The 13,267-nt window shown below is 39.6% G+C and overlaps 1 protein-coding gene across 3 annotated transcripts in view; it reads left to right on the forward strand.

Moving 5' to 3' along the window:
• Nucleotides 1-1,495: 1,495 nt before the first annotated feature.
• LOC134605709 (transient receptor potential cation channel subfamily V member 1-like) overlaps nt 1,496-13,267 on the forward strand; it is a 93,846-nt gene continuing 82,074 nt past the window's right edge. Inside the window, exon 1 of one of the 3 annotated variants that reach the window (XM_063450062.1) lies at nt 1,496-1,696. The gene's annotated coding sequence lies outside the window, so the exon portion shown is untranslated. Of the gene's footprint in view, nt 1,697-2,079; nt 2,100-2,433; nt 2,870-13,267 lie in introns of those variants that run through there. The other 2 variants (XM_063450063.1, XM_063450061.1) reach the window with 2 other exon arrangements.

Below are 13,267 nucleotides of genomic sequence, written 5' to 3' on the forward strand. Positions count from 1 at the left end.
CTTTAGCCTGCAGCTCCTCCAGCTAGAATTCACTTGTGTGAGATCTGACCAGTCGGAGTGTTGCCATGGTAACAGCAGCAATGCTCCAAACTCCTGAGAGGAGCATTCAGAACCCGAAGGAGATGCTGCCTAGAGCCCCTCAGATCATCTTTCTAATCTCTCTGCATTTAAGTGCCTGTGAGCAGGTGAGGGAGATCAAAGATCTCCCCAGTGGCCTGTTATGGCAAACAGCAAGGCCAGCGATTAGATAGCAAAGGAACTGTCCACTTTTTACATTTGATATCGAATAGTTTATTTAGTCCAGTATATTCATGCTGTATATGATTTTGTCCAACACCAAGTCAAAACTTGATATAAATCGATATACTTCCACTGCATACTTACTCTCTTTATGCATATATATTCATCTTCTCCCAAAATTCCTATTTGAGTTACTTTAGTTCTACAATATGGGGAAAGAGCCACCATTTTATACATAATAGGCAAAGTGGGCATGTCTATAAATGAAGAGGCAAGGAGTTTGCTTTTATACAGCTTGCTGTACTTGAATATTGGAATTTTTATCATTTTGCTTATGGGTTATTGTCCAAAACATGTCATAATTAATAAAACGTGTTGGTGTATTTATGAAGCGCATTATTTCTATTCTTAGTCATAGCAATATTATTATTGCCACAATGAAAATAACGCAAAGAGACACATCATCGTAAATGAGCAAATATATTTGGAATAGGCTATAGACAGAATAAGCGAACCATGTTTGGGCATGAATCTATACTAATTAAAACAATAATGTACATGGAACGAATATTCTAAAAGACAACATTTACCAAGATGCCAAAAATAAGCTTCACTAAAGCCACAAGTCTATGGAAGAAAAAAATAAGACATTGATTATTCTCATAAAGGGTTAATTGTTCCATGGCACTGAAAACGACATTAGAAAACTAACATCATTTGAAGCATTTCCTAATTAAAGGTAAGTAAACATAATATGTAGTAACAACGTTTCAGGCTAACAATATAGGCTCTCCTCAGGCAGAATTAGACGAAGATTGTTAATGATAGAATAGTTGCTGCTAACTTAAATCTGACACATTGGCTGTATTGCCTTTATTACAATTACCTACACTGCTTCCTGCTTAATACTTGTGTTCTATTTACACAACATTTTAATGCCAATGTCTATTTCCAGGGTGGGAAATACATTTACCTTCGATTTTAGAATTGGTGGATGGATAGATAGACAGATAGATAAATAGATAGATAGAAACAGACAGACGATTTGCTATGAAAATTATTGTGAAAGTTTTTAAACAAAATTCACTAACAGATCAGAGATATAAACAACAACAAGAAACCATTCAAACAAGAATCTTAGAACACTGACATGTGCAATAAGCAGTATGGTGAGACATATAAGGATGTTGAGATTTAAGATTAGATCCGTGTGCTTGCTAAACAGACCAGCTATGTGTTCACCATGCTTGGAAAAGTGGTCCATTGCTCCTAGCAATATGTCAGGACCAGTAGCTCACTGCCTGGTGCTGCGAGAGAGAAGATACCATAAGAGGCAGATGTCACAGCAGCATTTTAGGTGACAAGGATAGCAGAATAAATGCAATTTTTACAATGCATCCACAGCAAGAGGGATTTCACACAGAATGAAGAGCAGAGTATGAGTTGCCTGGATTTGGTGAGTCTGCAAACATAGACATTCAGCCTCATGTCTGAGTTCACTCCTGCATCTTTTTGGTAGTTTAATGTGCATCAAATTGTCTTAATCTGCAAAGCTTGTTATGAGTTACAGGTGATTTTAATGTGTTTTTTTATTGCAACAAATGTTAGCTCTATTGGCAAAAACAGGAATCCTACACATGTCAGTGGAGAAGTTAATATCAATGCAATTTGTATTGATTAATGATGTGCCGTTGTGCACTTTATCCTCTGCTCGCAGAGCATCATGGGAAACGTGGTCCAAAACCAGCTGGAGTGCCAAAGGGTAGGCACCACTGCTTTCTTGTTACCAGAGGTTTAGTGGTTCCTCTTTAGTAAGCAGTGTAGATGGGTGTGCCCTTATCTCAGTATTCTCTACAGTGGTAAGTAGACACAAGTATATCTTTACTTATACATATATATTTTTATGTCTGTGTGACTGTTTTTTAGTAGCAGATGCTTCCTTTAAACTAAAGATATGGTTTTGAAAGCACCACAAGACATGAATAGTTTTGTTGTGTTTTGTTTTTTTCTTTTTAGCAATCTTAGTGTGACAGCCATAACCATCACAAAATGATAAGGGGAAGAACACAGGGAGAGAATGACTGAAGCTGAACTGAACAAGCCTTCTGAGAGAGACAGAGTATAATGGAGCAATGGAGAGAGAAGAAAGGGAGGGATTGTTAGAGAAAGAATAAAAGGGGCACTCTGAAAAAAATGGGAGGTATAAGCAGAGGAGGGGAAAGAGGGAGATTGCAAGAGGAACACTGGTTGTTGTTTAGATGCCTACAGATTTTGCATGAAACCAGTTAAAAGACAAACTAAAAAGGCACAGAGAGGATATGAAACACCTTAGAGTAAAATGTTTCCTAAACATGACATCAATCCCTTTTCCCAAACACTCCTCTCCCCAGCACATAGGGTTAAACAGAACTACTATTGCAACGTGACTTAAAAGACAGACAGTCCATCCAATGGCATGCAAAGGCTTGTAGATGGGATTTTAGACACTGGAATTTGCTATTGCTCTGCATTGGAGCCTCATCTGTGACTCAACAGTGTTAAAGAGACCTGATCATTTGTCACTTGGTGTCTGTGTTGGTGATTTAGCATTTACCAGGACTGGGATCATCAGTAATTGTATGCAGTTTCAGTAAGTGAAGTTTTCTTATTGTGCATTTTTATGTGTTTTGCCTTAATGTATTTAGAACACTTAGAGTGTGTTACATTGAGAATGTTTCTAGGGAAGCTCAGGAATTAGCAGCAAGTGGCTTTTGTGTGCCCCCTTATAGATTCAGTTAATATAGAAGTCATATTTTATCAGTTTGTTTAAATGTTGTTGATTCAGAGGTATGTTGTGAGATGCTTAGCAGTCTCAGGAGTGGATCAGAGCAAACATGGGGTTTCTGACTAGACTTTAGGGTGTTGGTTTGGATTCCAAACTTGAAGTCCTAGACTTAAACTGTTTCATTGCTTTTGAATCTGACTGAAATATCTTAAACATCATCAGTTGTCTCACAACTCCCCAAAATGTGATGGAAATGTGCTTGGTGGACCTCAAAGTTTCATAAGCATCATTTTATTTTGAGATACATTACTCAATCCTCAATTAAACGCTTCAGAGGGCTTTCAAAGCATCCTCAGAATATATAAGCTGTATCTAGTTCTCTTGTTATCAATGTGTTTGCTTGTTTGTATCTCCAGTCTGTTCTTTCACATTATGAGACTCCCCCCTCCCCAACTGCCCTTCAGGGTCTTTTATTATGTTTCCCTTTTTTGTGTAAACTGTATTTTGCACGGAAGTGCTCGGACTTCAGCCATCTTTTAGAGCAAGTGAAGAATATTAGTAGAATGGTGTAAATTCAGTTTATTGCTACATTATTCACTGTTACTAAAGCCTTGTACTCTGTAAGCTAAGCAGGGTGTGTCCATCATACTGCAGTCCTACTTGCAACAAGTTTACACACAGGAACCAAGTGCAACGAACTTGTCGTTTCAGCAACTTATTGATAGTCAGAAATTATAAGATAGAATGTAACGGGGACATTCCCCCTATGAATAAACATCCGGCTCTGTGTGCAACAAGCAATCACAGACGTTCCACATGAGAACTCAGGGGATATAAACAGGGCCATTAAATATTGTATTTATTGAGAAAAGACCCCATCAAAGTGGGCATAAAACCTCTGCTTTTGGGTTCTGAAAGTTAAAAAAATTAATTGATTTTAACGTATTGCAGGAAGTCCAAAGTATGTCAGCTCGGTTTCGGCAGTGCCAGTGAAATCTGCTGCATTTGTAAGACAAATGATTAATATGTCCTGTTAATTGTGAATTTCTGTTAGTTACTAAGCTTTCATTACAATTAATTGGGCATCTGTACTATTTGAGAGCCAGCTGTTTCTAGTGGGGACTTGATATGACTTGGTTGCCAAAAAAAAAAAATAGAGTGTTCTCCCTTGTTTTCCATTTCTGGCAATTTGTACTTACAATTGAATCTGGAAACTGAAGCTTTAATGGATTCTTTCTACTGTAGTACAAAGGTGATGCAATTCTCTTCCTTACCCACACCCTTCAGCCCCTGTAGTTAAAGACACAGGTATTAACTCCTTACAGACCAACTCACCTGTTAATCACTTTGTTTTGAAATCTAGTTTGTTTTGAAAATCTAATCTTGTAATTATAATGTAATGTATTATAATATGTATTTTTACATTTTCAAAATTCTTTTTAAAAAATCCACTGCCATCCTAACGCCCGCAAAACACTTGTTTTACCTATACCTCTACCCCCTGGGTGTGTCTCTGGCACAGGATGGTAAGCTATTCCTTCCACCTTGTTTAATAAACAGATATTAATTTACTCTCATAATACAAAACTGGGGCTTATTCTTCAAAGCAACATATCACAGTATGAGTCATTGTAGTTATCCCACTGACTGGCTCGGACATCACAGTGATGTAAAGGCCATGGCATTTATTTTATTTTAGTTGTTTTTCAGTACGTAGCACAGAGAAAGAAGACATCAGTTATGAGAAGAGACAGAGAAAGAGGCAAAGACGGCGACAAGTTGAGATTATGTTTTTAAAAAACTATTATTGAATAAATATTAATAATAAATAGTAATTATAGATATTTCAGTAACCTTCTAATTATGTTTATACACTAAACAATGACACAGTTTTGACATAAATTGTCCAAATTGTTTTTAGCTCAACACAAGTCAGGACTGAGTGAATAAAGCCCCATTATGATACAATGTCAGCCTAGATCTCTTCTAAATACCAGAAGATACAGTTCCATTTATGGGAAATCTGTTGGCTCATTTCTTTTCCTCTTCCACTTGATACACTTTGGCTACAGGACATCAGCATGATAAGATCATGCCTTTTTTCCAAAATGAGCAGTGACCAAAGGCCCCTTTGATCTGGATAAATTTCATGTTCTGGCACGCAGTGGATATGCCTGGAGGCTAAGCTGTGCATATTTATGCTAGTACTGAGCCATTACAGCATTGTGCTAATATACATTCTTACTTTTTTTGCTATTTCTTGTATGAGATAGAAACTGATGGAAGATGGAAGAGAATTCCTGAGAAGTAATATGAGCTCAAAGGTAATGGTCCAATAAATAGGACATACTATAAACCTTCTTATTGGTACTTATTTATATACCACAGTAGGATGGAATGTTCTGTTGTTCCTGTCAGAAAATGATCTTATGAGGTTTGAGCAATCTCTAGTGTTGGCGAAGTAGCCAACTGCACTGGCGTACATGATGACACAGTTGGCACCTTAGAGATTCAAGAACAATAAAGTAATTCTGTTTGCAGATATAGTGAAATAAATACAAGGGATAGCAGGCATGTTATTACAAGAAAGGGTGAACTAACGTGGGTGGAAGATGCAATGCACCCAAACATCTCACACTTCGAGATGAATTTGCTTTAGTAGTAGTCTAATTGTTTTCAACTCAGCTAATGTAGCCAGCTACGATAACCCCTTTCCCCAGTTCGTATTTAGAGACATCAGTTTATTACATCAGTATTCCCCATGTCTTAGCCACACTTTAAAAAAAAATAAAAAATAGAGAGTTAAATTAGAGATATTTCCTAATTTTGAGCTTGCATCAATGTTATCTAACGAGGATGTTGTATGCAAAAAATGGTACTCCAAATTTGGCAGGCTTTAGCCTAGCGCTTATACCAATCATGTAAAACTTGCGGCCTGTGGGCCACATGCGGCCCACAATGAATATCTTTGCGGCCTAGTGAGCCATGAGTAGATGCTTACTGTTAAGGAAGAGTAGGCACCTGCTCTCCCTGCATTGCAGGTGTGTACTCTGCTAAAATGTTCCTGGCCAGGTGGAGAGGAAGCAGGAAGCTGGCTGCAGTGAGCGCAGTATGTTCTTTCTGCTCCTCACTGCTCAAGCGCCCTCTGTGGTGATGCCGGGTGCCGGAATATGACGACATTCTGTCCATTCATCACTAAACTGCGCGCGAGGGAGCAGTGAGGAGCAGGAAGGGAGACCTCCAGAGAGAAGATCCCCAAAGACCCAGGGAGTGTCCCAACACCAGCTCCCAAATGTAGGGAGCAATCAGCAATAAATAAAATGATTTGTGAGTATGTGCAAGAATGTGTAAATGTGTGTTTGTGTGTTTCTGTCAGTGAGTGTGTGTCTGTCAGTGAGTGAGTGAGTGTGTGTCTGTCAGTGAGTAAGTGTGTGTCTGTCAGTGAGTGTGTGCGCCTGTCAGTGAGTGTGTCTCAGTGTGTGTGTGTGTGTGTGTCTGTCAGTGAGTGTGTGTGCCTGTCAGTGAGTGTGTTTCAGTGTGTATGTGTGTCTGTCAGTGAGTGAGTGTGTGTCTGTCAGTGAGTGTGTGTCGGTCAGTGTTGCGCTGGCTGCGGCTGGATAGTGTAGGACCTGGAGGTGCACGGAGGCACACAACGCCATGTTGATGTGCTCCACATTCACAGGGTTTTAAGGAGTAGCGAAAGGATCCGCTTTGGCACAGGGTGTGGACGGCGCCATTGGGGGTATAACAGAGGCCGGACTCCGGAGTCGCATACTGGCAGCGGCGATGTGCGTGGAGTCTGCTTGTTGGCTAATATTGTTTTTTTTTTTTAAACAGGGGCAGGGTTTTAGTAGAGGGGGTACTGGGATTTAGTACAGGGGGGGACAGGGCTTTAGTATAGCAGGAGGACTGGTATTTAGTAGAGGGGGGACTGGGATTTAGTAGAATGGAGCTGGGATTTATTGGGGGGGGGCTGGGGTTTAGAAGAAGGGGGCTGGGGTTTAGTAGAGGGGGGCTGGGGTTTACTAGAGAAGGGTGCTGTTTTTTTTTTATACTGTACTTTTCAAAATAAACCTATGCTTCTATGAAAATTGAAGTTTTTTTTTTTTTTTTTTGCGGCCCATATAAACTTAAACCTTGTTTATTTGACCCGTGCTAGCCTTTGAGTTTTACATGCTTGGCTTATACGAACTGTGTTTCGAAGCCTAACCTGCATCCTAACTCTAATACTAAATATAGCCCTAATTCTACTATCCTTAAGCTGACGCCTAACACCTAACCCTGCTTTACAACATATACAAAATAATTTATACAATGTATAAAATGATGTTTAACATCCTTAAAAATGCACTTATTAAACATGAAATAAGTCAAATGAATACCTGTATCTGTATGGGCAGTACCTTGGTAGGGAACCATGCCATTCCAGGCACCATAACCACCACAGTGGGCTGTAGTAATTATGGTGCTTGGGGTGTTATTTAAACAGGCACAAAAAGTGGAGGACCCTGCTCAATAAGGTTATAATATAAGACAGAAGCTAGTTCAGAACAGGACCATCAAAATTCTTACCTTTATGGTAATTCTCCTATTTTTATTTTTTTTGTAGGATATTACATATTCTGTTTTAATGCATTATTAGACTTTTTATACCATTCTGCTGGTATACATTTGTTATTGCAAGACATTGCATTTTTTTGTTTCTTGTTTTCCGTTTTCCTTTATGGTGTCATATTTTTAAAAACATACGCATAGGAAAGGATTTTTGTTTCTTACCTCTTAGGAAGTTGTGGTTGTTAATGTGGAAAATATTAATGTCTGACAGAGCCTCGCTAAGGATTTTGTGCATGAAGTATGTCAGGTGTGGCATCTCAAATAATATTCAGTACAATAACAGATGACATTTCTTTTATGATAGAATCTGCAGTTAAAGAGAAACAATGTGTTAAAAAAAGATTGCCTATTAATTTAATGTATTGAATAGATAATGCATCAAAATAATGCAATCAAATAAGAAATATTCAGATAATCTAATTGCAGCTTTCGGCAGATCCCTTGCGTGCCATCAAGAGGTCCAGCCAGGATCTTCTCGTTCTGGTGTATAGGTTTTGATCTTATCTCATAAACCCATTTCCAGCAAGTGTTTAAGATAAATAGATTAACTTCAGCTGCAGTTTCACTTATTGGTTGGAATTGCATTAAAAAACTGATGGAGTTATGGTACGTGTAAAAAGGGGTTTAATTATTTAATGCGCAGAGGTGGTAGGGACGTATTAAATTAGGGACAGGACAACAATTGCGTTAGGAATGCAAGTTTGTATTCCTAAGCTACAGTGTTCATTTAACACAGGAACACACTCATTTATAAAAATATAATCTTTATTATAAATCCAAAAATACAAATATTCCCACATGTATTAAAAAACATATCACAGGTTAAAAGAATATACAAATGTTACATGTATAATTAAATGCCCAATCATCTACTAAGTACATTAGATCCATCAGTCCTGAATTGTATAGAAAATGAGCATCAATATAATGGATTACATACCAGTCAACCAAGATACAATGAGAGGAAAATAATACTGACAGCAAAACAAAAAATGACCCCTAACATTTCGACCCAATGCCTTTTTCAAGGGAAGAACAACTTAACCCCTTAAGGACACATGACATGTGTGACATGTCATGATTCCCTTTTATTCCAGAAGTTTGGTCCTTAAGGGGTTAAAGGGACAATTCAGACACCAAAACAACTTCATCTAAATTAAGTTGTTATGGTGCCAGGAGGCCCCGGTTACCTCAAGGGGTTAAACTGTTCTTGAACGGTTTAACCCCTGTGTTGCTGCCAGCTGTGATGTCAACTCCCCCCCAGATGGCATCTGGCTTCTAAAATCTCAGTTTCAGGAAGCATGGAGTGCCACCAGGTAGGGCTGTCGCTGATTGGCAAGGAGCGGTCAGCTGACACTCTCAGCCAACCAGTGGCTCACCATTCACAAAACTGGCTTGGAAAGATATGTAACTTTTCCAAGCCAGTTTTGTGAATAGGGAGTCACTGATTGGCTGAGAGCGTTAGCTGGTGGCTCCTCAGCCATTCCGTAGCATCCCTGATCGGCATCACTCCTTGCTTCCTGAAACTGAGATTTCAAAAGCCAGATGCCACCTGGGGGGAGTTCAAATCACTGCTGGAGGCAACTCAGGAGTTTAAACCGTTCGAGAAGCTTTAACCCTTTGAGGTGAGCATGCCCCATGGGAGCTCCTGGCACAAAAACAACTTAATTTAGATGAAGCTGTTTTGGTGCCTGGAGTGTCCCTTTAAACAAAGTCTGATCCACAGTTTGGTTATGAGCCACTCTCAGAGCTTATAGTGGGTGTAGCACAGTTAAAATATATTTTTGCTCATAAAATTATTCAGTTGTGCCATCTAAAATATTTTTAGTACTGCTGAAAATGATATACAGTTGTATATATGTAAAAAGGAAACTGTTATAAGTCAGTTTACTGCTTAATAAATAACCGTTTCCGATAAGAAACAGGAAGTGGTTTTGTACCAGCATTAGTGAGGGGTTAAATTAACAAATGCACATTTAAATATCATGTTTTGTTACTCAGTTCTGTAATGCTGTGGTTTAATATTGTACTGATTTAAAGGAATACTATATTTGCCAAGATCACTTCAATAAAGTGGTGTGGATGCAGTTTCCCGGTCCTCTTAGTTTTTGAGAAACTGCAATGTTTACATTACAGGGTTAAAGGGAAACTCCAGTGCCAGGAAAACGATCCGTTTTCCTGGCACTGGAGGGTCCCTCTCCCTCCCACTCACCAATCCCCAGTTGCTGAAGGGTTGAAAACCCCTTCAGTGACTTACCAGAGGCAGCGACATGTCCCACGTCGCTGCTTCCTCCTCCCCCGCCGCTCCTCCTTCTGCTTACGTCGGCCGGTGGGCGAGACTGATCTTGCCCGCCGGCCGAGGAGACCTAATGCGCATGCGCGGCAATGCCGTGCATGCGCATTAGCACACCCCATAGGAAAGCATTGAAAATGAATTTCAATGCTTCCCTATGGGGAATAGAGCGACGCTGGAGGTCCTCACACCTGTGCTATAGAGCAGGAAGTTCCCTCTAGTGGCTGTCTAATAGACAGCCACTAGGGGAGGACTTAACCCTGCAAGGTAATTATTGCAGTTTAAAAAAAACTGCAATAATTACACTTGCAGGGTTAAGGGTAGTGGGAGTTGGCACCCAGACCACTCCAATGAGCAGAAGTGGTCTGGGTGCCTGGAGTGTCCCTTTAAGTCCACTTTAAGGCACGGCTAACTGAAGAAGCCACTTGGCTAAACGTTTTTCAGCATTTTGCATTTACTTAAAGGAACACCATAAGGTCAGGAACACAAAAATGTATCCCCAATCCTATAGTGTTAAAATCACCATCTAGCCCGCCTTTCCACCTCCCCCCGGTCCCCCTTGTCTCCCTAAATATAGTAAAATCTTACTTGTATTCAAATCTACAGGGCTGCCTCTGCCCCTGATATGTCTGCTTACATCTGACATCATCAGAAGTGGTTCTGTGAACCAATCACAATGCTTTCCCATAGGATTGACTGAGACTGTCCAGAAGGCAGATCAGGGGCAGAGCCAGCACAAGTCAAATCCAGCTCTGGCCAATCAGCATCTCCTCGTAGAGATAAACTGAATCAATGCATTTCTATGAGGAAAGTTCAGTGTCTGCATGCAGAGGGTGGAGACATTGAATGGCAGCACTGCACAGTGTGCAGCACTGCCACAGGAAGCAGCTCTAGAAGCCATCTGAGGAGTGGCCGGTGGAGTTATCCCTATGCTGCAATGTAAACACTGCCATTTCTCTAAAAACACAGTGTTTACTGCAAAAGGCCTGAAGGGAATGATTCTACTCACCAGAACAAATACAATAAGCTGTAGTTGCTCTGGTGACTATAGTGTCTCTTTAATTGCACCGCTTATTACTATTATACACATTTTTTTGTAATTGCACCGCTTATTACTATTATACACATTGTTTGCTGTTTTTATTGATGTTAAATAAAGTTATTGATTAAAGTATATTTTTGGCAAGTGATTCCAGAAGTCAGGTCCCCAATATTCCTCTATGAAGAGTCCATGCCTTCTCTGTGATATCACAGGTGGCGAAGTGGTAAGCAATGCTGAAGGAGCCTTGGCACAGTAAAAAGTTAATTAAAACTTTTTTTTTCTAATTTTTATTGAAAGAAAGGGGATACACACACCTATGTAGAGATAGGGAAAGGGACCCTATACAATTAGGAATACAGGTTTGTATTCCTAGCGCTATTGTGTACCTTTAAATGGTTACTTCAACCCTTTTTTGCAATGATTTTACTTTGTCTACATGCTTTAAAATTGGGCCTGGACTTAAAAAACATATGCACTATTTAAATAGTTAAGAAAATGTGGTGCTTAGAGGTATAATAATGAATAAAATAAATAAATCAAAAAGCCTATGGTAGTCATTAAGACCCCAATATTACTATTGCTGCCCAATCACCAGAAAGGCCAATCCCATGAAGAGGGCACCTGTAAAAAAAAATGGGGGTGGGGGAGGGGGTAGGGCATAGTCACTCCCATGCCACCCATAAGCTTCTGGTGGAGTACTTTGAATTAAATAATGGGGTTTGACAGATCAGTGTCCACCCCCTTCCCCCAACCATATTGCTAAAATATGATTTTCTTTTCAAAATAAACCCTCCCGCCCTTCTACTCCCACTCCTTCCCTGATTCCCCTTGCCCGCTGAAGTTCACACATGCTCTATGAGCTGGGAAAATCAGTCCAATCATAGCCTTCTGTGTGAGAAGCTTGTAATTGGAATTTGGCTATTTCCATTGGATTAAGTCCATCTGGACAAAAGCCAGTGTTTTGTTGTAAAACTAACTTTGAATACCAAATTCTCCTCAATTGTGACCCCACTGGCTCTGTCATCATGTGGTGTGCAGTGTCTGCATTCACAAGTGGTGAGATGAGCTGAGTGATAGTTCATCTTGCAGCTAAAGCCCACAATCCTCCTAAGCACTGAGGATGGGGAGGAGGGATTGCTGTATAAACAGTGGTGGGTCAGTGGACAAAGGAGAGGATTGAGGGAGGTTGGGATATTAAAATTGAGCGGTTAATAGAAACGTGTGCATTCAGATTATGAACAGACTTCTTCTTGATCTGCTATTTGGCACTATGAGTAGTTTATATATACTATTTTCTACTTGAAGAAGCCTGTTGTAGGCGAAACGCGTCTAGAAAAAGTTTTTAATACGTTTATATTTTGTTAAAATAAAGGAATTTTGGCTCTAAATATTTTGGTTGCCACATTCCTTTCCTATTTTATTTTATTACTTATGTTTTTTTATCCTTAAGCCTGACCACATTGCTTTTTTCATCATCCTAAGAGATGCCAAAAGAATCCCTAGGTGGGGATTATACCACCCATACGCTATACATCGAGCAGTAATGCCTGCTCAATATATTGTGAGTACATTTCATACTTTTTAATCTTCTACTACAGTAAGATATTTTGCACAAAAGCGTGTATAAAACCCCAAGGGTGATATACACAGGTAGAGGGTGGTACAAAACAATACAACCTGTTTATGGCTGATCGTGAACGTGGAATAAAAGAGAGATGGTAATCACGCCTGTCACCCTGTCAGGGGTATTGTCCAAATGAAGGATCAGATGTATATGGTAGAGACTGGATAGCAGTGGAAGCAGGTGTCTGTCTCGTAGTATATGGAGAGGAGAAGTTCCAGATTCAATCGCTTATACGGCAATATCACTTTTGCTCAGGAATAAAAGAAAATAGAAATAGTGCAGATTGTATAAAATTTACAAAATTTATTACAAAGATTGCACTTACAGAAAATCAGTGGTAAAACAGCATGTCTCCATAATGAAGTTTTGGCCTGGTCTCCAGATGGTAATAGAAAGAGATCCAAAAATGGAGATGCACAAAAACAATAAAATAAAATAAAATAGAATGGACTATAATAACAGTGCTGGTAATTAGCATAAAACGTCCAGAGTGTAGTATCCAACGCGTTTCGTCACTATAGTGACTTCCTCAGGGATGTAGATATGCTGTAATCTTCATGGTTTATATACCATATCAGTTTTCAAATTTCGCGGGAAAAATTCTCCGGTCACATGTTACTTCCGGTTTTCGGCCATTTGACTTCCTGTGTTCCACCTTGGAACGCATGACATCACTTCCACCTTGGAACG

This window comes from Pelobates fuscus, chromosome 1 (genome assembly GCF_036172605.1).
Source record: "Pelobates fuscus isolate aPelFus1 chromosome 1, aPelFus1.pri, whole genome shotgun sequence".
In the NCBI taxonomy this organism is placed as follows: domain Eukaryota; kingdom Metazoa; phylum Chordata; class Amphibia; order Anura; family Pelobatidae; genus Pelobates; species Pelobates fuscus.